This window comes from Hemicordylus capensis, chromosome 1 (assembly GCF_027244095.1).
Source record: "Hemicordylus capensis ecotype Gifberg chromosome 1, rHemCap1.1.pri, whole genome shotgun sequence".
Taxonomy (NCBI): domain Eukaryota; kingdom Metazoa; phylum Chordata; class Lepidosauria; order Squamata; family Cordylidae; genus Hemicordylus; species Hemicordylus capensis.
The window spans coordinates 302108350-302133312 of NC_069657.1; the positions used below are offsets into that span (position 1 = coordinate 302108350).

Below are 24963 nucleotides of genomic sequence, written 5' to 3' on the forward strand. Positions count from 1 at the left end.
TTTGGCTCAGGCTCCATAAAGCCAGGAAACTGGAACCTAAGGCTGATGCCTTAACATGATTAGTAATGATGTTGGGCAATGTCCCAAATTGTGCTGGCTTACAACTTGCCCTCCATGCAGCCACACTCCCGCATGGTCTTTAATGCCCAAATCAGGATGGGGAGGGTGGCGTGCCTGGAACCAGCAAAGATGCCCCACATTGTCCTGGTCCTGTACTGCTCTATAAAGCTTCTGAGCCTCATTGCTGGGGTTTTTAAACTTGAGTTGCTGATGTTGTTGGACTACAACTCCCATAATCTAAAGCCATTCCCTTGTTATGAGCAAGGGAACTATTATTTTACATTCCCAGATCCAGAATAAGCAACTTGAATTTCCATATCATTCAGACCCTCAAGTGCCTGATCATGGGTCATGACTCGGTGACTGAGGTACCATGTGACCCCCTTCACCTGCCAGAGCAGCATCCTTCTCATCCTCATCCTCTGTGCATCTGCTGAGGGACTGGAAGGGATCAGAGACTATAGAAGAAAATATGTATGTATGTATGTATGTATGTATGTATGTATGTATGTATCATATTTTATACCATCTGATAAGTACATTGTAATCACAGATTAAAATATATAAAACACAATAAAACAAATAGAACAAATTATTAAAATTATTATTCAGAACAGTGACTCTACCATCTTCTATAGCCTATGCGACCATCTTTTACGTTTTTAGGATCTTATAAGGCTATAGTCTCTGGCAGAAGAGAGGCAAGCCAGTGATAGAGGAGCATCCAATCACCTTCCTCCCTGAGCTTGAGACAAGCTCAGGATGGTGCTGCCATCCAGCCTTTGCTTTCTTTCTGTTGAGTCAGGATAAAGATGATGAATGGTGCTAGAAGAGTGCCCCCTCTCAATTGTTGAACCCATCCTGCAAACTAATGATGTTAAAATGGGGCAATGCACAGGATAATTCTTCTAGCAACACAGATGCCTCATAAGGCAATATAATATTTGCTGGTTCCGGGCACTCCATTGTCCCCATCTTAATTCGGACCTTAGACCAAAGAAAAGTGTTGGTGCATGGAGGGCAAGTTGTAAGCCAGCATAATTTGTGACATTGCCCAACAACATTACTAACTTCTATTAAGGCATCCGTCTTAGATTCCTTTTCCCAGCTTTCTGGAGCTTAAGTCAAAATGTGATAGCCTTAACTCTGTTCTTAAACTGGCAGGTTGATTGACTCTCTGATTTCCATAGTTTGTGAAAAGAAAACTTATTATTATAGGCAATCAAATATGTCACATTTAGTGTTGATCCTAATGAACATATAATGAATTGCATTATATTTTATATATGTCTAAAACAGTTGTAGGATATTCTGCATCGTGGTAGATGTACATGGGGGCCATGTTGATTGAAAAATATCCAGTGTAAGAGTCATTTCACACCTTCATGCAGTGCTGTGATTTCTTAGCACTAGAGGACAGTAGGGAAGGCTATAAGAATTAGGGATGTGCAGGACCACATTTTGATCACAAACTGGGCCAGTTTGGATGGTTCAGTCGTGAACCTCTATGAACCAGTTCAGTCTGGTTCAATCAATCAATCAATCAATCATTTTATTTGCGGCCTTAAGCCAAACAAAGTTAAAACTTTAGACAGTTACCATAGATAATATAAAGCATAAAATAACTAAAAGATACACAATCAGCCTCACAAAGCGCCATGTCAAGAGGTCAGTTTCATAGCTCCATATAAAACTGACCAGCCCAGCTAATCTGTTTGACCAAACCAGTTCACATACTTATGGTTCGGTCCGAACTGTCAAATGGTACATGCACAACTCTAATAAGAATAACAGAGTCCTGTAAAGACTCAGCAGCATCTTGAAAGGCACACACAGAGCACAGAAGTGTCATCCTTCCCAGCACTTTGGCCATATAACTCTGTGGAGAAGGTGCTCTGTGGAGAAGGTCCTTCCCAGTGGAGCGGGAGGGAGGGAAGGTGCCCCCTGTGGAACCCCTGTGCCCCCTGAAAACCAGTTTCCCCTGAACCCAGGTGCACCCTGTGGAGAAGGTATTCTGTGGAGAAGGTGCTTCCCAGTGCTTTGGGTGTGTCTTTGAAAAGAGTGTTGGGGCTTTAAAGGGCTCTGTTATTCTTATATATACAATATTATTATTATACCCCCGCCTGTGCTCCCCCCTGCACCATGATGGGAAAAGCCCAGCACTGCATGGAAATGGCTCACACACTGGAGCAGTGTTTTCTTCTTCTTCTTTCTTTCATCAAAGTGGCCCTCAGTTGAAAAATAGTGATGATCACTGACCTATGGAGGTTTCCTCATATTTTATTGTTATTGTTAATATAAAAACAAAGATTCTCCCCACCACACTCTAATTTATAGGAGAGATAAATTAGTGAGTTGGGAACTGTGGGATAAATTGAGCTTTGTAAATCGGCAGTAAGCAGGCTAAATTTCACTGAGATTACCTCAGTGGGTTTTTAAAAAATATGTGTCTTCCTTATATGTTACTTCCTTATTGTAGATGCCAAATTCAGTTTGCCTGTCAGCATTCTGACAGTGGGGATGGGCAGTAAGGTCACAGTCTACTGAAGTAATTCTGAAGAGATGTGAGGGAGTCACTTTTTGCCTGTCAGAAAAGGAAGGGTGAGGAAAGGGGAAGAAAAGGATGCTGCAACACTGGCTTATTCAGAAGTAAGCCCTCACACTGCTACTCCCCCACATTGCCAAAACTACCCACCTGGCTTTCCCCAATTGTCCATTCCATGATTCCCCTCCCCCTCTTCCCTGAGACTTCACATTCCATAACTAATCCAATAGGCATTGCACTTACAATAGAATCCACTAGTTGGCTCTCCCAGCTGATGTCAGAGGACTGGCAAACTTTGGCTTCATTATCAAAATAGTCACGCTCTGCATAATTTTGCCCGCACTTGTTTCCCATACACTTTAAGAGGGCAGGAAAATAACTTTTGGGAACTGCTCAAAACTTCACCAAATCATTAAAAGGCACTCCTCCTAGGTAAGTCTGACAGAGTACACCCATCATTTCCACCAAAATTTGAAATAAATTTATGCTATGCTGTTGTAAAGATTGGAGGGGGAAAGACCAAAGTGTCATTTTTCAACACTATTTAACTTTCTGTAGCTATGGGAATTTATATCAAATGTGCTTGAAATTAGGCACATTTATGGAACTCATCAAGTAGATCACACACACCAAGTATCATGTTATAAGCTCAAAAGTGTTCGTATTTATATGCAATTGAATTTTGAGGCTTATAATGGTGGAACAAATGTTTTGTTTTGTTTTTGCTACTTGGCTTAACTAAAGGGGCACTCTAATGCCTCTTTAATTTACTTAGAAGTTAGCCTTGTTGTATTTGGGACTTACTTCTACTGTGCTCAATAAGATTCACTCTCATATGCATAGGACTGCAGCTATCCACACTTACACAATGAACTCTTTTTTCTATCTAGTTTTATAGGTACCTACCTTGAATCTCAGGAATAGGGTAGAATACATTTGAAATATACTTTTAAAAAATGAACATACAAAATTAATACATCCAAAGCCCCTTGTGAGCTTCTTTTATGAAGGGAAATGTTCAGCCATTCCCCCATGGAGCATGCAGAACATACTTCTGCTTGTAAAAGAATACACTGAGAGCTGGCAGAGCATTGGAAATTGATGCATGCATTCAAACTTCTAGAGCAGAGCTGCACAATTTTGGCCTTCCAGCTGTTATTGGACTACAACTACCATTATCTTCAGCCATAGTGGTCAATAGGTATGATGGGAGTTGTAGTCCAACATCTGCAGGAGGGCTGAAGTTCTAGAAGGTTGTATTGTTCTAGAGAGTGGTCACCATTAGCTTTCTAGTAATTAGCAAAACTTCTCAAGGTCATTTGAATGGGTTGTCTCAATCCCTATTACAGATAAGTATTTTATTTTATTTTATTTTATTTTATTTTTGAAAGTTTATTTATTGGATGCTCACTTTCCCCCACCTCTCTACTTTTTCAGCTCAGCACAAACACTTTTAAGACATACAATTCCAAAATAGTAATAATTATGCACTGAATTAATAGAATTGCATCTGCTGGCCTCAAGAGAGTTATATATTAAGGGTTCAATTAATGAAGATAAAAGATCACTGCTGATCAAAATAATGGTTGCTTATTTTAAAAAATATAGAAGCAATTTATCATAGTGCAGTTTTCTAGCATTTTTGCTCATAATTCACCACACTTATTTAGTTGACTTTTCTACAGCAGGAAAAAAAAGGTCAGTGTGCAGTTATCCATTATTGTATATATCACTTGTTCTGCCCATCTATCTCATTAATTTGTTTATTATTTCTCCAATTCTTTGTATTGGTATAATAATTAGAGAACAGAAACTAGATCATAAATACTGAGAAACTTTCATATTTCAGCAGCATTACTTTCATTATCAGTAGGGATCAGCAGTAGGGAAAACTTTCATTATCAGTAGGGATGAGCAGAACTGCTGAGAACTGCTCATCAATAGGGATGAGTGGAACTGCCCAGTTCACACTGTGGAGTTTTGGCAGAGAGAGAAATACCATCATTCCACTCTGGTGGAATGTGGAAGCAATTTGCTCCATGTCTAGGAGGCAGGATTTTATTCTTTGCTAGATTAGAGTGCCCTTCCTATGTGTGGTGGGATTTTAGCAATAGATCACTGTCTCTCATCCTGCTGGTCCTGCTGCAATTTGGTGAGGGGATGTTCCTTGTAAAGGTATAGTAGGCTTTCTCTCTAATAGTATGCAAAGCTCTCTCCATCCCAGGATGGAGTGTCTTTGATCCAAAGGAGATAGGTGTGTGTTGCAGACATCCAACTGGCTATATCCAAGCAGCATTAGAATGAGGGGTTTGAATAAAAAGAACCTCCTCCCCCCAGATTTCTGGAGAGGCCAGGAACCTACTAGAAAGCAGTGACCTCTGGGCCCACTTTGGAAATTCTTCCATCTTCACTAGATAAATTATTCTTGCCTGAATTCTATTGTCCCAGCTTAATTATGAAACATTAGCATGAGCTACATAAATTACATACTAAGGCTGTGTGTAATGGTGTACTTTTTGTGACATTACTAGCAGGGGAACTTTTATAACTGAACAAGGGGGACAAATGTCCCTGGGCCCCTGAGGGATGGGCCCAACACCTGGGCAACAGATCACTCTTAGCTTTCCATCTCCTGCCTTGCTGACTCACTGGCACACTACTGGCTCCTGATTGGAGGACTCATCTTGCCTTCAAGCTGAGATATATAAGTTGTGGTGGGTGTTTTTGTTTTTTTTTTTGGTTTTTTTAAAATCTGAACCAGGAAAATGTGCACACAGAAGTATGTGTGAGAAAGTGTGTGCATGCATTGGGTTTGTGTGATATTACTTGCACAGGAGTGAAAGAAAGAGTGTGCTGAGAATATTTTGTTTTTCACCAAGTTCTTGCAGTTCTTCTGCAGCAAAGATTTCGGGTGAGAAGTGAATAACAGGAACATAGGAAGCTGCCTTATACCGAGTCAGACCATTGGTCCATCTAGTTCATTATTGTCTACACAGACTAGCAGTGGCTTCACTAAGGTTGCAGGCAGGAGTATCTCTCAGCCCTATCTTGGAGATGCCAGGGAGAGTACTTGGAACGTTCTGCATACAAGTATGCAGATGCTTTTCCCACAGTGACCCTACCCTCTAAGAGGAATATCTTACAGTACTCACACATGTAGTTGCCCATTCAAATTCAAATGGGTGGACCTGGCTAAGAAAAGGGAACAATTCATGCCTGCTACCACAAGACCAGCACTTTGGCAGGGGGCTCAGGAGACCATATTTACTTTTTGTCCAAGGGCCCACTCCAACCTTGCTATGCCCCTGATTACTAGCTTAAAACCCTTTCTTATTTGCATCTTTCCTTTATTATCATTTCCCCCCTTCAAAAGCTATCAAGAATTAACATTAAGCCTATAGGCCAACATCCTGACTAGCAAAGCATCAGTACCACAGTGTTACTTTCTAAGCTACAACTGTGGTGGCTCACCTTCCATCAGCAACTTCCTGATCCACCTGAAATGTCAGGGACATATTTTCAGGTGGCAGGCAACTGTGGAAGGCAACCCCCCCCCCCCCACAACGTGCACCACTGCACTGCGGCACTGGTGCTTCATTAATAGTCAGAATGTAGGCCACAGTGTTTATCTGGCCTGAGGAAAAAATAACGTGTGTTTCTTCAAAGTCCACTCCCCAAACTCCTAATCTATGTTTCATAATGCAGCAGACTCAGTCTGAGTTTCACCTATTGCTCCACCAGTACATAGGCTAGACCTGTCAAGCAGCAAGGAAAGAGGTTTTTTAAGAACCAACTCTACATGCTCATTTGCATCAGAATTGTCTTAGTAAATCTAGCCTTGTTTTCTTGGAGGTGGTCAACCTATGTCTTGGCTATACCACTTCAGGCTGTAGGCATTGCTCAAATAATTGAATTCCCCTTCGTACAAAAATTGAAAATTGCTCACTATAGAAAAGGAGGGGCCTTTTCACACATGTAACAAATGTGCACAGGGGTAGGGGTGGAGATTGCAATCACACCTGTTGTCCCTGCAGTTAATTTCCACACATCCAACCAAGGTTGTGAATAGAGCCTAAACCCTGTACATATGGGAGTACAATGGCGGGAAAGCTGATCTTGTGGTAGCAAGCATGAATTGTCCCCTTCGCTAAGCAGGGACGGGTTCACGCTGGTTTGCATTTGAGTGGAAGACTACATGTGTGAGCACTGTAAGATATTCCCTTTAGGGGATGGGGCCACTGGGAAGAGCATCTGCATGCTTTCTGTGCAGTTGGTATGTAGGTTGGCTCTCTCAGTGCACGAGGCAGGGGAGTAGATAAAATAAGACAAGTTCAATCCTACTCTCCCCCCCCCCCCAATTCGTTTAGACAGATATCTTTCTTATACTAAGTAGAATTGTTGGTCCATCTAGTCCAGTATTGTCTAAACTAACTGGTAGCTGCTCTTCAGGATTTCAGACATGGAACTTTTTATGCCTGGAGATGCCAGGGACTGAATCTTTCTGTAGGCAAAGCATATGTTCTACCACTGAGCTACAGCTCTATCCCAAATATTTCAGTGAATGATGGTATGTCTTGTGAATACGGTCATGTTGTGAGGGAGAGGGGTCTAGCCTGGCCTTCTCCTGGCATACTCTTTTTAATGTGTAGGAGTATTTTGGGGATGACATTCACTCATGTTACTTCCCACCTACAATTGTACAATTTGACATGGAACAGCCCAGTCATAGGCCTACCACTTCTGGGTACCATTCCCTGGTTGCACTGAAAACTGTTTTGGCGTTTCCTGTGTTTGTGAGGTATTTCACTGTACACAGTTCCTCTTGGGCTTATTGCCCTTGTAGAGTCATTCTAGATCTTTACGTACTGGTTCCTTGCCAATTGTCCTTAACAGCTTTGGTTACTCCTGTCTAGCTAGCCATTTATTTTTTGCTGGGAGCAGCTGGACCATCCCTCTAATTTGCTGCACCCCTGGATTCATTCAACACATGGCATACGTTTTTCTCTATTTTTTTAGGCTGTACAATTTGAAGGCATACAAGAAGGTTAAATATTGAATAACTTAATTCATGCTCATAAATATCTCTAGTGCTCTGAAGTGATCAAGAGAAACTCTTGATTAACATTTTAATTGTACAAGTGCATGCTATAATGTTCAGACCTAGAATATGATAAAAGCTTTATTTCTCCAGAACTATTTATATGCAGGAAATAACAGATATGATCCAGCTAAAGTTAAGAACTTTTCATTTCCCTTGATTTCATAGGAAGTGATTTGATCATGTGCTTAACTCTGCCACTGAAATCAGTGGGATTTAAAAGTGACTTACTATAACTGGATCATACCTATTAATTCCAAGTACAAAAGTATGGAATGCAGTGGGTATTTAGTACTAGCAGGCTCCCAAGCTGAGACCTTTTTTTTTAGCATTATTAAGTTAGACTTTTCACAGAGAGGGTAAATCCATCAAGACAGCTGAAAATAGCAATATATTTTAACTTGGATTTTAAAGAGATTTTCTGGTTAGATGACTATAGATAAATGTAACTGATGGCTAATAACAATAAGTAAAATTGCCCTTGATTCACAAAGGTTCCTATCTTATAACTTCTCATAGAGATCAAAACAAGGAAGATCCTTTTGGGACTTGCATATACTGTGAGATGAGGGGAAACTACTGTGTGCCTACTATATTGGCTTCCATGTAATCATGTTTTATACTTTCCAGTGATGGTGCACATTAATTTCATAAATGCTCTTTTTACACAATTAAATATTAGTGGGGTAAACTGAATAATCAAATATTGTGCTTTGAAAAATGTCTAGATAGGACTTAATTAGTTGCTATTGTCCGGCTTTTGGGAGGAGGACTTCTCCAAAGTGCCCATTCTGCTCTCTTGTGGTAAATTATAGGCACGGGCGTTGCCTCAGAGTTGAGGAAAGAAGGAAGTTTATTCACGCACCCCCTTCACCTATCAGTGGGAGTCAAAAGCCTGAGCCCCTCTCCAGGGAGACTGTCAGGCCCACAAACCCCGTCCCGACTGATCTGCTCATCCTAGGCAGCCCCTGCCATAAATAAATTCCTGCATCTCAGACATTCCTCCCCGCTTTTTGCTGGCTTCATCTTCCCTGGCCAGGCACGTGTCCTGGACACCCAATCCCTGGCCTCCACAGGGGGCTCATTCCCCAACTCCACCCCTCAGGCTTTTGGGAGGAGGACTTCTCCAAAGTGCCCATTCTGCTCTCTTGTGGTAAATTATAGGCATGGGCATTGCCTCAGAGTTGAGGAAAGAAGGAAGTTTATTCACGCACCCCCTTCACCTATCAGTGGGAGTCAAAAGCCTGAGCCCCTCTCCAGGGAGACTGTCAGGCCCACAAACCCCGTCCCAACTGATCTGCTCATCCTAGGCAGCCTCTGCCATAAATAAATTCCTGCATCTCAGACATTCCTCCCCGCTTTTTCCTGGCTTCATCTTCCCTGGCCAGGCACGTGTCCTGGACACCCAATCCCTGGCCTCCACAGGAGGCTCATTCCCCAACTCCACCCCCTGCCTTATCCAACTGCTGTGGAGCTGCTTTCCTGGCTATTCCCTCTCCACCAATCTGCTGCCTCGTGGACGACACCTGCCCATCCCCCGGCAGCTGTGGCATGTCTCTCTGAATCCTCTCTGGCTTCTGAGAGGTAATTGCTGGGGCTGACTTGGCATCTGGAGCCCCTGGCTACTCTCGGCACTCTACCGGCTGGCTGGGCACACCTCCTTGTCTCAAGGAGGAAGGGAGGAAACCCCAACAGTTATTCAACTTATCATTCAAAAAGGCTCTCTGGACAGATTCAGATGCAACAGGAAGCCAGAGGTCCCTTCGCTTCCGGTTTCCTCACCCACATGTCCAAATTTGGGGAAACTGAGTTTGTGGTGGAAAGAGACTCACAGTTTCCCTCCCTGAACTCCAGAGTGGAGTTTCACAGCTACAAACTCCATTTTGGCAGTGCCAGCATTACATTCAAATGCTGGCACTGCAGTTTTGGCCCCATGGAACTGGAATTGAGGGAGGAAGCTTCTCCCTCACTCTGGCCCTATTGGCTATGTGGGCTGTCCTTCTGTCAAAAGAAGGAAGCCTGCATAACCAGTCCCCCACCTCTCTGCCGTCTCACTGACTACAGAGAGGGAGCTGCCTGGAACAACCAAATCTGGAGGGGAGAGAAGGGGAAGGTGGTGTGGATGCATGGGTCCAGTGGACCTTAAAACTAGTGGATGACCTATGCCGGGAACTAGACAGCGGGAGTGTGTCCCTGTTGGTTCTGCTGGACCTCTTGGTGGCGTTCTATACCATTGACCATGGTATCCTTCTGGGCCATCTCTCAAGTATGGGAATCAGAGGTACTGTGTTGCAGTGGTTCCGGTCCTTTCTTGGGGGGAGGGTGCTGGAGGACTACTGCTCAGCTCCATGGCCCTTGGCCTGTGGGGTCCCGCAGGGTTCAGTCTTGTCCCCCATGCTGCTTAACATCTACATGAAACCACTGGGGGACGTCATCCGAGGACTTGAACTGAGTTCTCAGCAATATGCAGATGACACTCAGCTCTATCTCTTCTTGTCACCTGATCCTAGGGAGGCGGCGGATGTCCTGAATCTGGGGCTTGAGGCCGTGATGGGTTGGATGTGGGCTAATACACTGAAATTGAATCTGGACAAGACGGAGGTAATGTTGGTCAGTAGGAGAGCCAATCGGGATGAGGAGATTTTACCAGTTCTGGATGGGGTAGCACTCCCCCGAAAGAGCAAGTATGCAGCTTGGGGGTATTACTGGACCCAGCTCTGCTTTTGGAAGCTCAGGTAGAGGCAGTGGCCAGGGATGCCTTTGCACAGTTTTGGCTAGAGTGCCAGCTGCGTCCCTTTCTCGAGAAGGCAGATCTGGCAAGAGTTACCCATGCCTTAGTCACGTCATGCCAGGATTACTGTAACACACTCTACGTGGGGCTGCTCTTGAAGTATATCTGGAAACTGCAGCTAGTGCAAAATGCGGCAGCTTGGGTTTTATCTGGAGCTGCCCGGTGGGAGCACATCACAACCATTTTGAAAGAGCTGCACTGGCTACCAGTTTGTTTCCGGGTCCAATTCAAGGTGCTCATTTGGATCTTTAAAGCCCTTAACAGTTTGGGCCCGGGATACCTGAGGGACCGCCTGCTCCCAAGGGTTGTTGCCCACTTGATGAGGTCATCTGAGGGGGCTCTGCTCTGGGTGCTGACAATGAGGGAGGCTCGGTTGTCGAGCACGCGGGACAGGGCCTTCTCTGTTGCTGCCCCCATGATGTACTAGGGTAGATTTGACCCAGTAGGGGAGGTTTGTTCCTGGGCAGATGGAGCCCAATAATCAGCCCAGATGAGAGGACTTTAAGATCAAAGCTTTTATTCTGCCTTAAGAACAGAGGTGCTGCCTTGGCTAATGCCAATGTGCAGGACAAAGAATTATTTCAAACATCCATACCTTTATACAAGAAAAATTCAAAAGTCATCCACACAAGAAAACAGCATGTTGTTGCCAGAGTACCTAACCAAGGCCAGGCACAAACCGCAAACATGTACACGGGCAGACAGCCAGCTTCATCCTAGTCATATCAGCTTTTCTACATATCTACATTCCACAGTCGGTCGCTGTAACCTATGGGGGATGGAAAACTACTAGAGGGACATAGCTTTGACAGTGCTTTGCACTCACAGGTAAAGCAGCTTCTCTTGCAGAGAACTATTATTCAAACTATCGCAGGCTGTGCAATTCTGTTATTATTTCATTATACATCACCCAGACTCTGGAATGCTCTCCAGGTGGCTATTCGCTCCTCGGTCTCCATCACAGCTTTTAGAAAGCATGTTAAATCATGGCTTTTTACCCAGGCTTTTATTTGATTGTCTCTGCTGCTGCTCTTTGTAATCTGTATTGCTTTTATGCTTTTGTTTTAAATTTTTAATTAGATTTGTTTTATATTTTTAGCTTAATATTTTAATTGTGTCTTTTTTACAATCTTGTTTTTAAATTTTGCTGTAAACCGCCTTGGGATTGTTTTAATGAAAGGCGATATACAAATTTAACAATGAATAAATAACAATAAAATAAATAAATAAATTTGAAGCAGATTAATTTGAAGCAATCCACTTATTTTTGATAACTTTGTGAATTTCTTTTAAATTTCAAAAAAAGTCCTATAAGTGGCTTGTTCAAGGGGGGGGGGGGCGGGCTACAAAAATTATGGAACTGAAGCCCCCCCCCCGACCACCATTCCACCCCCATATGGAAGAATATGTCTCTTGCCTTCATAAAAAAGGGTAAAGCACTCCACCTTTCTGTCCGACCTTTTCAATATCCTAGAATGGCCTGGCATAGGGCTTTGATTTCTGGCACAGATCCAGGGCAGGATGAGAGGGCTCTATATATTTAATTTGAAGCAGATTAGACAAACCATTTATTTTTATTTTTTTTATTTTTTAATTAAGGTAACGGGGGTGCAAGGCCATTCTCTCTGCCTTGCTGAGATGTTTTCATCTGCCCCCCCCCCCCCCGCCTTTTTTTTGGAAACTCCAGCCTGGATGAGGAGCAGCCTGTTTGTCTGCTTATCTGCCATCTAGTTCCATCTAGACGAGGGGGTTGACTTGGCATGTATAATTGAGACTTGGCTGGGGGAGGTAAGTGGTCCAGTGTGGGCTCAGCATCTCCTTCCAGGTTACTCTGTCATGTAGAAGGCTAGGGGAAGTGGGTGTGTGTGTGTGTGGAGTGGCTGTGGTCCATAAGAATACCATCCTCCTTACCAGGGCACCTGTGAGACAGTTGACTTATATTGAGTGTATATATTTTGAGGCTGGGAACTAGGGAAAGATTGGGGATTCTGTTGGTGTACTGTCCACTCCACTGCCCAACTGACTCCCTAACTGAGCTGACAGAGCTGGTGTCGGAGTTGGTGTTGGAGTCACCAAGATATTTGGTGCTGGGGGACTTCAACATCCACTTTGGGGATGGCTTGTCTGATGCAGCTCAGGAGTTCATAGTAGCCATGACAACTATGGGCCTATCCCAATTAGTTTCTGAACCAACTCATGTTGCAGGCCGCACACTCTATTTGGTCTTATGTTTGGATCAGGGGGGTGTTCTGTGGCTGGGGGATCTGGTGGTTTCCCCATTGTCATGGATGGACCACTACCTGGTTAAGGTTGGTTTCACAGCCACAATCTACCCCTTCAGGGGTGGTGAACCTATTAGGATGGTCTGTCCAAAAGGGCTGCTGGACCCAGCAGGATTTCAAAAAGCCTTGAAGGGTTTTAATGGCCAGTGATTCCATCAATTCGTTGGTGGGAACCTGGAATAGGGAACTCAACAGGGCAATAGACATGATCGCTCCTAAGCGTCCCTTCCAGACTGCTTCAAAAATGGCCCCTTGGTATACTGAGGAGTTGTGGAGGCTGAAGTGGTTGGGTAGGTGACTAGAATGCAAGTGGAGGAGAACTCGATTTAAATCTGACAGGATGCAGCATATGACCCATTTGATGGCTTATGTGGTAGCAGTACATGCAGAGAAAAAGAGAATTTGGTCTGCATTCATTGTGTCTGTAGGTTCGTGTTCAGCAGAGATATTCCGGGTTGTGAGGAGTTTAACTTCTGCTCCTTCTGCTTCACATCAGTCCTTGGGGTTCTTTGCGGATAAAATCTCCTGTATTCGGATCGACATGGACTCCACCATTTCTGCAGAGTCTATGAAGGAGGTGTCCAGTGATGCCTCTTACAGTATTAGGTTGGATCAGTTTCAATCTGTGATTCTTGAGGAGCCTGGTTCTCCAGGGTTTTTAACTGTTTAAATGTTTTAATTGTTAATTAGTCTATTCTCTTTTTATAATTTTGTTTTTAATTGTTAATTGATTTTAATTGTTTTATTTTGATGTAATCCTCCCTGAGCCATTTTTGGAAGGGCAGTATATAAATAAGTAAGTAAGCAAGTAATAGGGATGTGCAAAACGTTTCGGATACAAAACATTTTGTACCCCAAACATCCTGTTTCGGGAGTTTTGTAGACAAAACAAAACACCCATTTTCCAGATTCAAACATTTTGTATACAAAACGTTTTGTTGTTTCGGACCTCCATTTTGTGGTGATCTCTGAGTCAGTCTCCATTTTGTGTTTGACATCTCTTTGAATTTGCCACCCTTCCAGCCTTCTGATTGGTGATCTAAATCATGGGCTGACCTGCTGACAATTCCCTCCTTGTTCCCCATTGGCTCTTTTGCTTCTTGCCACTCTTTACTGACCCCACATTGGCCAGGGGAAGCAGGGTTGCTAACCCATGGGGTGCTGGGTTCTGTTGATTCTGTGGTGTTCTGAGTGTAGATTTTCTGGTAGCATATGAGAGTGGATTCTTGTTTTTCACTGAAAATCTCATATGCTACCAGGAAATCTACAATGAACACCTCGGAAACAACAAAACCCAGTACCCCATGGGCTTGTGGGTATGGGGGTGGTTGGCACCCTATGTGCACTACACAACCCCTCACTCTGGGCAACCCCAGTGCCCCCCAAGTGGAATTATGGGGCTGCTGAAACCTAAACCTCCATTTTTCCATATGGGAGAAATCTTAGACATGTAAACTTCATCAAATCACAAAAGATCAGCCCTTTGCCCAATTTCTTTGAAATAATTCTGGAAGTTTCCTTGCCCCCATTGGGCACTACCACCCACCACACTCCACTCTGGGTCATCCCTTTCCCCTTGATTTGAAGCGATACATTTGCTGGAATCTCCATTATTCCCTATGGGAAAATTCTTAAAGATGTGTAAACTTAAAAAATTCACAAAAAATCAGCCCTTTGCCTAATTCCTTTGAGGTTTGGCTGCTAGCTTCCACCCATTGGACGCTACCACCACCCCCCACTCTTTTTGCCCTGGGACCCCTTTTAAAAATCCAAATAGATTCGGATTCGGAAAATTCTGCTACAAAACAAAACAGGGCTGATTCGGATTCAGAAAATTCAGGTACAAAACAAAATGGGGGTGTTTCAATTCGGATACAAATTGAAACAAGAAAATTCTAAAATGCACACCCCTAGTAAGTAAGTAAGTAAGTAAGTAAGTAGGTAGGTCCTATCTGTGGCTTGTTCCATAGCAGAAAATCACAAAAACTTCTGGAACTGAACCTCCCCTCTACCCAGACCATCATTCCACCCCCAAGTGAAAGAATATGCCCTTTGCCTTCATTTAAATTTTTTTAAAAAGGATAAAGCACTCTACTTTTCTGCCCAACCCTTTAAATCTCCTGGAATGACTTGGCATAGGACTTTAAAACTGGGCACAGATTTAGGGCAGGTTGGGGGTCTCTGTGTATTTAATCTCAAGTATATTGGCCAATCCATTTATTTTATATACAAAATAATTATACTTCAAAGAAGTCATATAAGTGGGCTTGTTTCATGGCAGAAAGTTACAAAAGCTTCTGGAATTAAAGCTCCCACCCCACCCTTGGACCATTAGTCCACCCCACCCACATGTGGAGGGATATGTCGTTTGCCTTCATTTTTAAAAAGGGCAAAGCACTTTTCTGTTTTAGATCTCCTGGAATGGTTTAGCCTAGGGCTTTGGTATTGGGCACAGATGTGGGCCAGGATGGGGGGGGGGGTTTCCTGTATATTTAATTTGAAGTAGATCAGTCCATTTTTTTTAAATTTTTGATAATTTTCTGAGTGTTTTTAAACTTTTAAACAGTGGGAATCATGAGCTCAAGAATCCTATGTGAAACTATAGGGGTGTGTGTGTGTGTGTGTGTGTGTGTGTGTGTGTAGATGATGCTTATTTTACAAGAGGGGCTCCTGTAAGCCCACTAGGTTCATGCTTCAAAATTACCTAGCTGCAGCTCTGAGTAAACATGAATAGGATTGCATTATTGAATGCATATATTCAGGTCATGAGTTCCCAGACTTGGCCATAGTAGCTGAAATTGTTGCATCACAGAAAAATGAGTTTGACACAAAACAGTTCTGGGGCACAATCTAGGGAACATTAGTTATAATTATGGACCATTGCATAAATGAGTACTCTGCACTCAGTTGGTCTAATCCAGTACAGCTCACATGGCGTGTGTTTGTGTGTGTGCATGTGCACACATGTATGCACAAGGAGCACTTTTTAAAACCAGACTGTCCCATTCTGCTCCCAGACAGCTGACTTTCATGTTGCACATGTTGCTCCAGAGTAGCTTAATAACCAGAGCATCAATTCACTATCCACATTCAATTCCTTATGGGGTTTTAAGCTTGTAATATATGGAACAACACATGGAGTTCTGACCAGGAAAAGAAAATCAAATCAAAGATTTTCCTGTGCCAGTAAAAAGTGATTGAAACCTTTCACCCAGCAGGTATTTTATTTCATTTTCTTCCTGTTGTAGGTGCATGCTCATTTATTCAGCTCAGTTAGGAAATGAAGTCCAATCACCGAAATCCATTTCTCCGATACAGCTGTGCTAAGAATAAAGTGCAACCCTAAAGAACAGTAGTTTAGAAGGTAGGAATATTACATGTCTCAAGATTTGCTTTTAATAACAACTCTAGTATTCCTGACCTTGACATGCAGAAAGGTAAGATATCCCTAATAAATTATGAAATACTCACTTCTTATTTATCACCACAATTAAGGACAGCTCAATTAATATTGATTTAGAGCAGGAGAGTGACAATTGCTCTACAGTCCAGTGAATCACATGTAAATAAATATCTGATTTAAGAATAAACCCTGTCTGTGCAATAAATCTGCTTAGTGCAAATTACCAGTTCCTTGTTTACAATTTAAAAAATATTAACTGAACACTGTCATGAAATAAATCTGTTAAATGGACTAAAAACCAACACACAACACAAAATAAGCACTAGAACAGATAGATAAATAAGTCTGTTAAGTGTGAATAAAGATTCTTTACAACAAAATATAAAATGTGAGAAAAAAACTCAAGAATATTCAGAGTAACTGTTCATAACAACCCGAAGCTTATTACACTTAATTCAGTTCACACACACAATATATATATTTATATATATATTTATTTATTCATTCATTTGATTGTTGTTGTTGTTACATTTATATCCTGTTTTTCCTCCAAGGAGCTCAGAGTGGTGTACATCGTTATTTTTATCCTCACAACAACCCTGTGAGCTAGGTTAGGCTGAGAGATACACAACTGGCCCAGAGTCACCCAGTGAGTTTCACCGTGGAATGGGGATTCAAACTCGGGTCTTCCCAGTCCTAGTCCAACACTCTAACCACTACACTATGCTGGCTCTCCAGCATACCGCCCTTCTGAAAAAGCCTCAGGGCAGTTTACACCAAAATAAAAACAATTCAAATCAATTAACAGTTAAAATCAAAACTATAAAAACAGTAGAAAACTAATTTACAGTTAAAACATGTAAACGGTTTTAAAAAACCCTGAAGAACGAGGCCAAACACTTACAGCAGATAAAAATAATTTACAACACATTTAAAACCCTGGAAGGCCAGGCCAAACACATAGGTTTTAAGGGCTCTCCTGAAGGCTAGCAATGTATTCAGATTACAGATTTCTGCCAGGAGTGCATTCCATAGCCCAAGAGCAGCTATAGAGAAGGCCTGCCCCTGAGTCACCACCAGACAAACCGGTGGTAATGGAGATGGACCTCCTCAGATGACTTTAACGTGTGGTGGGGAACATGTAGAAGAAGGCGCTCTCTAAGATAACCCAGAACTAAGATTTTTAGGGCTTTAAAGGTAATAACCAGCACTTTGTATTTTGCCCGGAAACATATTGGCAGCCAGTGTAACTGTTTCAGAACAGGCATAATATGGTCTCTCCGGGTTGCCCCAGAGACTAATCTGGCTGCCACATTCTGAACTAACTGAAGTTTCTGAACTACGTACAAAGGCAACCCAATGTAGGCGCCCAAAGGCTCCCAAGCTGTGCACCTGCTCCTTCCAGGGGAGTGCAAGCCCATCCAGCACAGGAAGTACTAACTCATCCCACAGATTCTGAGCCCCTACAATGAGCACCTCCATCTTGCTTGGATTCAGCTTCAATTTGTTATCCCTCATCCAGCCCATTACTGCCTGTAGGCAGGCATTTAGAGGGTGAGTGCCATTTCCTGATGATGAAGATGAAAAGGAGAAGTAGATTTGGGTGTCATCAGCATACTGATAGTACCCAGCACCAAATCTCCTGATGACCTCACACAGTGGTTTCATGTAGATATTGAAAAGCATTGGTGACAGAATGGAATCTTGAGGGATGCCTTATAACAGCTCCTGTTTTGAGGAACAGGTGTCACCAAGCTCCACCATCTGGAATCTATCCAAGAGATAGGAGTGGAACTACTGCAAAGCAGTGCCCCCTACCCCAACTCCACCAGGTGATCCAGAAGGATACCATGGTCGATGGTATCAAACTCCACCATGAGATCCAAAAGAACCAACAGGGTCACACTCCCTCTGTCTATTCCCTGGTAAAGGTCATCTATCGGGCCGACCAAGGCTGCCTCAACCTTGTAGCCAGCTCTAAAGCCAATTTGAAATGGGTCTAGATAAACAGTTCCCTCCATAACCACCTGGAACTGGTCGGCCATCACCCTCTCAATTACTTTGCCCAACCAAGGGAGATTGTAGATTGGCCTGTAACTATCCATTGCTAAGGGTACAGGGAAACCTTCTTAAGAAGCAATCTAACCATTGCCTCCTTCAAACAAGGAGGCATCCTCCCCTCCCTCAGCAATGCATTTATGATATTAACTAGGCCACCTCCAACAATCTCCCTGCTAGATAGAAGCAGTTGAGTTGGACAAGGATCCAGAGAACAGGTGGTAGGCCGCACTGCCCCAAGCAGCTTGTCCACATCCTCAGGAGCCACAGATTGAAACTGATCAAACCTAATACTGCAAGAGTGATTGCTGGATACCTCCTTCATAGAATTTGCAGAAATGGTGTAGGGATGTGCAAAATGTTTCGGGTGATTCAGGGCCGAGCCGAATCACCCCCGATGACCCCCAATATTTTTCGGGCCCAAGCCAAATCACCCGTGATTCGTGCCCGAAAAATTCGGGTGATTCAGGATGACGTCTCTTTGAATTTCCCGCCTTTTTGCCTCCATTGATTTCAATGCAAAAAGGTGAGATTTGATGTCTGCTCGAATTTTGGGTCCCAGGGGCAAAATAGTGGGGTGGGGTGGTAGTGCCTAATGGGTGGAGGCTACCACCCCAATTGCAGGGGAATTGGGCAAAGGGCTGATTTTTGGGGAAAATTTTGAAGTTTTAGTGTCTTTGGGGCAGATCGGGGGCATAGCGTGGGATCTGGGGAAAAAGAGTGGGGTGGGGTGGTAGTGCCTAATGGGTGGAGGCTACCACCCCAATTTCAGAGTGATTGGGCAGAGGGCTGATTTTTGGGGAATTGTTGAAGTTTACGCATCTTTAAGGTTTTTCTCCATAAAGAAGCATGGAGGAGTCAGCAAATGTATAGCTTCACGTTAGGGGAAAGGGGTGTCGTAGAGTGGAGTGTGGTGGGTGGTAATTCCTAGGGTGGGCAAGGAAGATACCTGAATTTTTTCAAAGGATTTGGGCAGAGGGCTGATTTTGGGGGAATTGTTAAAGCTTATGATAAAGTTTACGAGTTTGGATTCTATGATAGCACATGAGATTTTCAATGAAACACCACAAATCCACTCTAATTTGCTATCATAGCATCCACACTCAGAATACCTCAGAAACAACAGAACCCTGTACCCCATGGGTTAGAAACCCATGGGGGTGGTTGGCACCCTATGTGCAATACACCACCACTCGCTCTGGGCCACCCCAGCACCCCCCAAGTGCACTTATGGGGCTGCTGAAAGCTCCATGTATACCTTATGAGGAAAAAGCTTAAAGACGTGTAATCTTCAACAATTTACCAAAAATCAGCCCTCTGCCCAAATCCTTTGAAAAAATTCAGGTAGCTTCCTTGCCTAGTACCTGGCACTACTACCAACCCCACACTGCTCTAGGCCACCCCTTTGCCCCCGACGTGAAGCTATACATTTGCTGACACCTCCATGCTTCTTTATGGAGAAAAACCTTAAAGACGCGTAAACTTCAACGATTCCCCAAAAATCAGCCCTCTGCCCAATCACTCTGAAATTGGGGTGGTAGCCTCCACCCATTAGGCACTACCACCCCACCCCACTCTTTTTCCCCAGATCCCACGCTATGCCCCCTATCTGCCCCAAAGACATGAAAATTTCAAAAATTCCCCAGAAATCAGCCCTTTGCCCAATCCCCCTGCAATTGGGGTGGTAGCCTCCACCCATTGGGCACTATGACCCCACCCCACTATTTTGCCCCTGGGACCCATTTTTCTAACCCAAATCGATTCAGATTCGGATTTAATCCGAATCTGAACCGAATCGGGATGATTCGGGTAGCCCATATTCGGGCACAGAACAGAACGGGGGTGATCCAGTTCGGGTCCCATACCAGATCACCAAAAATCCAAATTGCACACCCCTAAAATGGTGGAGTCCAAGTCACCCCAAATACAGGAGATTTCATCTGCAAAGAACCCATTAAAAGCGTCCCAGCAGAACAACCCTGAGGACTGATTTAAAACAGAAGGAACAGATATATATATACACATATATATACACATACACACACACACACACACACACACACACACACACACACACACTCACACTCACACTCACACTCACACTCACACAAAAGAAAACATCTGAATCTGGGGTTAAAGCACCAGTGCTGGAAGCTATGTTTAAACAGTATATCACTAGATAGTCCCTGCATCAAGGAGTTTTAAGGAAAACTAGCTAGAGAACAACAGGACAGTACGAAATATATGATAGGAATAATGTTGTAAAAGGTAAACCAAAATATAGTCTAGAAGCATCAGCAAGCATCCAAGTAAAGTTGGCTTTTAGTATTTTATTCACAAGTGGAGAAAACTGGTCAAAATGGAATCTTGCAGCTTTGAGTAGAGAGATCCCAATTACTTGATTTGCTCCCAAGTTAATATTTTGAGAGAACACAACTCAAAGTCTTTGGTATCCTCCCACTCCCATCATTGCTCATGAAAGAGTTCCTTTGGCCCATTTTACATGCAACACAACAAGTAACCCAGATTTGCCACTGTGTCCACTCAACAGAGAGCTGCAGCTGATTCTAGCTCTGTGACAAGGGTACTTGTGTGGGTCACAGTAGACATAGCAGGGGCAGCCACATTTGCTTATTCATTATCTTTTCCATTCATATATAACAGGCTTCCCCAACCGGCAGCCCTCCAGATGCTGCCGAACTACAATTCCCATCCCCCCCAGCTACAACTTATTGTGGATGGGATGATGGGAATTTCAGATGTTCATTTCAGGTACAATGAATACACATGGGGGTAGTAGTCTGGCAAGAGGCTTCATTCCCAACCTGCACACATTCATTTCCATGTCTGAAGCTTGCTTTCAAACATTGAAACAAATGTCTGTTAGCTGGAATGGAGCCTGATGCCATGATGTGCCCTTCTCATGCATATTTGTTCTTCTCAGAACAAACATATGAAAATGGTTACCATCTGTGTAGGTTGAACCCTGCAAAACTGCAGAGTGTGGACCTCACATGCACACATGCAGCTGATTTGTATCTTGACTCTGTACATAAGAGGTGATACATGCATGGAGATCAGGGGTGGGGGACCTCATAAGAATATAAGCACAGCCCTGCCAGATCAGGCCCAAGGCCCATCTGGTCCAGAAACCTGTTTCACACAGTGGCCCGTCAGATGCTGCTGGAAGCCTACAGGCAGGAGTTGAGGGCATGCCCTCTCTCCTGCTGTTACTCCCCTGCAACTAGTACTCAGAGGCATCCTGCTTTTAAGGCTGGAGGTGACCTATAACCCTCTGACTATTAGCTGATGATAGACCTCTCCCCCATGAAGTTATCCAAACCCCTCTTAAAGCCATCCATGTTATTGGATGTCACCACATCTTGTAGCAGAGATTTCTACAAGTTGATTATGCGTTGTGTGAAAAAGTACTTCCGTTTGCTGGTCCTAAATTTCCGGGCAATCAAATTCATGGGATGACCCCTGGTTCTAGTGTTATGTGAGAGGGAGAAGAATTTCTATCTATCCACTTTCTCCACACCATGCATGATTTTATAGACCTCGATCATGTCTCCCCGCAGTAATCTTTTTTTCCAAACTAAGAAGCCCTAGGTGTTGAAGCCTTAACTTGTAAGGAAGGTGCTCTAGGCCCCTGATCATCTTGGTTGCCCTCTTCTGCACCTTTACCAGTTCTACAATGTCCTTTTTTAGATGTGGTGACCAGAATTGTATGCGGTACTCCAGTTGTGGAGCTCGTGTGATGATTCTGTTTCTCCTTCCATGCACTGATTCTCACTGCATAGTTTTCTGAATAGGGGTTTCGCCTTCTCATGCTCTGTTCCTTCAGGCACTTTCCTTTCCAGCATACTTTGCTCCTGGTAGCAGAGCTGGCTTGGGAGATATGTATGTGTGGGGAAATGAATTTCAGGGAGGGAGGTTCAGCTTCCTTCATCTCATGCCCCTTTACATGTTAAAATAAGACACTCCCCCATGACCCCATTTTATATGTGACTGACACATTGTGTCTAATTCATGCATCCAGTGATACACATGTTCAAACGGCTGTTTGGACCAATAACACTTTCTATTTTAGGTGCACAGTTTTTCCCCTTAAAGTGTAATATGTGAAAGGCCCCAACTCAATATGGACAGAACAAATGCAATAGTTAATTGGGCAGTGGGGAAGATTGATAACTAGTAATACACCCATTATTTATTTAAGGAGATATGCGAGTTGTGAAAAAATAAGGTGGATGAAGAAGCAGATGCAGAAACGGATTCATGGGAGGATGCTAGGATGCTAGGGTGATAGGAAAATTCTTTACCATAACCATAACTCAGAAATAATTAGATTGCTCACTGGGCAGTGCTGTCTCCCCACCACTGCAGATCTAGGGAGAAGGCGAGTCCACCTTCCAGCACCCCTGCATGACCTGCAGAACTGTGGCCTTTGGCAGTGGCTGCTTCGCAGGATCAGGGCCAGGACTGAGTCAGCAGTTCTTGCTACCAGCTGACCAGAGGGGCTATCTCTGGCCCTATATAGGAACACTGCCTGTGGCGGTGGGTTTCATTTCAAACTGGCTTCCGGACTGGCTATGGGGTGGAGACTGCCTTGGTTGGCCTGATGGATGATCTCCAATGGGGAATTGACAGAGGAAATGTGACTCTGTTGGTCCTCTTGGATCTCTCGGCAGCTTTCGATACTATCAACCATAGTATCCTTCTGGAGCGTCTGAGGAGGTTGGGGGTGGGAGGCACTGCTCTGTGGTGGTTCCACTCCTATCTCTCGGACAGGTTCCAGATGGTGTCCCTTGGAGACTGTTGTTCTTCAAAATCTGAACTTTTGTATGGTGTCCCTCAGGACTCTGTATTGTGTCCAATGTTGTTTAACATCTACATGAAACTGCTGGGAGAGATCATCAGGAGATTTGGTGCAGGGTGCTATCAGTATGCTGATGACACCCAAATCTATTTCTCCATGTCGGCATCATCGGGAGAGGGCATAAACTCCCTAAATGCCTGTCTGGAGACGGTAATGGGCTGGATGAAGGTTAACAAACTGAGATTGAATCCAGATAAGATGGAGGTACTCATTGTGTGGGATCGAAACTCAAGAGACGATTTTGATCTGCCTGTTCTGGATGGGGTCACACTCCCCCAGAAGGAACAGGTACGCAGTCTAGGGGTGCTTCTAGATCCAAGTCTCTCTGGTGTCCCAGGTTCAGGCAGTGGCTAGAAGTGCCTTCTATCAGCTTTGGCTGATATGCCAGCTGCGTCCGTTTCTTGAGATAGATGACCTCAAAACAGTGGCACATCTGCTGGTAACTTCCAGACTTGATTACTGCAATGCGCTCTATGTGGGGCTGTCCTTGTACGTAGTCCAGAAACTACAGTTTGTCTAGAATGCAGCAGCCAGGCTGGTCTCTGGGTCATCTAGGAGAAGACCATATTACTCCCGTATTGAAGGAGTTACACTGGCTGACAATATGTTTCCGGGAATAATACAAGGTGATGGTCATAACCTATAAAGCCCTAAACAGCTTGGGCCCTGGGTATTTAAGAGAACATCTTCTTTGTCATGAACCCCACCACCCATTGAGATCATCTGGAGAGGTCCATCTGCTTTTGCCACTGGCTCGTCTGGTAGCCACTCAGGGACAGGCCTTCTCCGTTGCTGCCCCAAGGCTTTGGAATGCTCTCCCTAGTGAAATAAGAGCCTTCCCATCTCTGACAAATTTTAAAAAGTCTTTAAAGACACATCTGTTCACCCAGGCTTTTAACTGATATTGTTTTAATTGTTTTAATGTTTTTAGAATATTGTTTTAAAAATTGTTTTTAAATTGCTGTGTTCTGAATTTTGTTTTGTTTTGGTTTTTGGTTTCTAACTAAAATTTTATCTTTGTTTTTATCTGGTTGTAAACTGCCCAGAGACATAAGGTTTTGGGCGGTATAAAAATATGTTAAATAAATAAATAATAAATAGTGGCGGCTTTCTAGTGACTGGCAGCCACTCCCAGGAGGAAGAGAGCTACATGGAAAGCTCCCCACAAAAATAAATGTCTAAGCAATAAAATCAATACATGACAGATATCTATCTCTTTTTCCAGGTGCTTTCTCCTGCCCAGGTTATTGTTCCTCAGTCAGCTTTTGGAATCCTCATGATGCTTCAATGCGTTCCTTATTTTCACATGCCGTGTACAAGTGACCTGTCAAGATGAATTGATCCCAGCAGGAACTACATTCATAAACCCTCTCTTCTTATTGCCTGCCTGGGATTGCAAATAGCAGGGGTATTTCAAACACCTGGCAAACTAACATACATGGCTGGTGGGCTGTGATCGGCTTGTTGGGTCCCAGGTTGTGCAGTCATGCTGTACTTTCTCCAACTCCTTCCTAGATGTCTCGGGTTCTTCCCATTTTAAAAGGTCTTTTAAAAATCTTCCTCCTCATTTGGAAGATAAAAATAGTTTGGAAATCCATTAACAAGTTTCCTCCCATATTATTCACTTTCCTCTTCTTTTTACTCTCTGAGTGCAGTTAAAATATTCATATTATGTAATTTCCCTGCACTAGTAAGTGTTTTCAGTGTTCTCTTTCTTGTCAACTGTTGATTCTATTTTCACATTTTCCCTATAATAGCTTCAACAGTCTTACTTTTGCTATGAAGCTCTGATCTCATATACTACAAAGGCTATAGAATTCTCGCCAGGGATGCCATTTAGAAAG

General features: G+C 43.5%; 1 long non-coding RNA gene across 1 annotated transcript; it reads left to right on the plus strand.

Annotated features, from left to right (window-relative positions):
• The first annotated feature begins 2961 nt into the window (after positions 1–2961).
• On the plus strand, positions 2962–24696 carry LOC128353051 (uncharacterized). The gene is made up of 3 exons (XR_008320801.1): positions 2962–3037; positions 16025–16140; positions 24345–24696. It is a non-coding gene; the product is annotated as an uncharacterized LOC128353051 (long non-coding RNA).
• Positions 24697–24963: the final 267 nt, after the last annotated feature.